Below are 2,199 nucleotides of genomic sequence, written 5' to 3' on the forward strand. Positions count from 1 at the left end.
ACACGTCAGCCGCCCCCCGCCCGGCGCCACGCAAGCGTTTGCCGAGGAACGCCGAGACATCAACAACTAGTGTGAGGAACGAAACTTCCACACAAGTAACACCAAGAAGAAGCTACGTTAGAAATAGTAAAAGGAAGAATAATCAAAAACCTCTTCCACCCATCCGCAACTGGGAAGAGGCAACACATCACCACGTGCCAGGAGTCCCTGCCCCCTCTACCACCTCTCCTACTACACAATCACCACCGCTCGTCATCAGTAACTACGTAGAACGAGCGGAGACACATCAAACCCATCATCAAGACGAGAAAACAAAAAAGAAAAGCGAGGGAGGAACGCAATACAGCAAAACCCCTACAAGGTGCCGACCGTCCCAAGGTAGTATATTTATATATCACGAGCTGTCATCCGGATACAAACGAAGAAGATATTGAAGACTTCCTCGTTAGTAATTTTGACAGCATATCAAATGCTAAAGCCTTCAAAACTAAGATGACACATGAACATTATTCAAGCTTCACTGTTACTATAAGAGGCAAAGAGATAAATTCAGAACTTTTTATAGATTCCGATGTGTTCCCTGATAACGTAAAGGTTTTCTTAAACAGAAACAAGTACAAAACCGAACAGAATGTTTGACCGCGCAAAACCGTCAGCACGGCCAGTGATTAGGTCACAGAACATCTTAAAAATAGAACATATCAATGCACAATCTCTCCTCGGTTACCTTGAAGAAATTGTATTGTCAGTAAAGGAAAGAAATGTAGACATACTCTGTGTTAGTGAAACATGGCTCCACCAGGAAATTATAAATAACTTTATCAACATTCCAAATTATCAAGTTTATCGATGTGATGCAGGGCGAGGAGGTGGAGTATGCATATTTGTAAGGGATACCCTCAAGTCAAATAGGATATCAACTACAACAGTTGATAATACTGCCGTAGATGTCTGGGTTACCGTACAAAGCAACATGCTTCCTTCCTTCATTACTGGCACCGTCTATAGACATCCCCATGCAAAATCTGAATTTTTTGAATATCTTGAAAAGGTTTTAAGAGAAATGTCCTTAAAAAAGAAATCACTTTTTATCTTAGGTAACTTAAATAATGATTTAAGTAAACCAAATGCTAAGTTAGCAAAGTTAATCATGAAAAATAAACTAGAACAAGTGATCAATAAACCTGCAAGGATCACAGAAAACAACTCGTCTATATTAGATGTAATAATAATGAATAGATTAGATATTATACTCCATACAGACGTCATTCCATGTCATGTTGCTGATCATGAACTTATTACGATGACGTTGATTATAAAGAAACCAAAGCGACCACCGGTTACAAAAACTTTTCGTGACTTCATTCACTATGACCCTCAGTCACTATGCAAGCTAATCATATCTAAAGAACCAACTCTATTAGATTTTTTATCAACAGACAATGTAGATACCCAGGTAACCATCCTTACGGAAGTGATAAAAAGCAGAATAGATGCCTCTGCTCCCTATGTGACAAGAATCGTCAGACGTCCCCCTGCTCCATGGATAAATGACGACATCAAGAGAGCTATTGCCGAAAGAAATAATTCCCAACAAGCGCCCAAAAGAAACAGACTTGAGCCCGCCCTGCAGGCAATTTATAAAGCAAAAAAGAAAAATGTTAAGTCATTAATTCAATTGGCAAAGACTAATTATTTCAGAAATAAATTCGCAGAACATAACAACAACTCTAATAAAACTTGGAAAATTGTTAAAACATTAGTGCCTAACAAACAACACACAGATATTTAAACAAATTCTACACATTACACCGACCATTTCAATAACTTCTTTGCACAAATTGGAAAACTTACTTATGAACAAACAATTGGCACCACATTACATCAAAACACAGATCAGGCAAGGCTCATAACTGATGTTTTCAGACCGCAACCAGTAGACGTAGAAACTATTATCCTAATAATAAAACTACTTCGCGAAACAAATGCGGTGGGAGCAGACGGTATTGATTTGCGCTTTATTAAGGATAGTCTACCGCTAATCGCATTTTATATAACGATCATCATTAACACCTCACTGGTAACTGGTGTTTTCCCGTCGGTTTGGAAACATGGAATTGTAACAATTTTCAAGTCTGGGGATATAGACGACATGAATAATTACCGCCCTATCACAATACTTCCAGTATTATCTAAGGT

This window comes from Penaeus japonicus, unplaced genomic scaffold, assembly GCF_977035675.1.
Source record: "Penaeus japonicus unplaced genomic scaffold, GWHDUDI00000001_assembly GWHDUDI00000002, whole genome shotgun sequence".
Taxonomy (NCBI): Eukaryota; Metazoa; Arthropoda; class Malacostraca; order Decapoda; family Penaeidae; genus Penaeus; species Penaeus japonicus.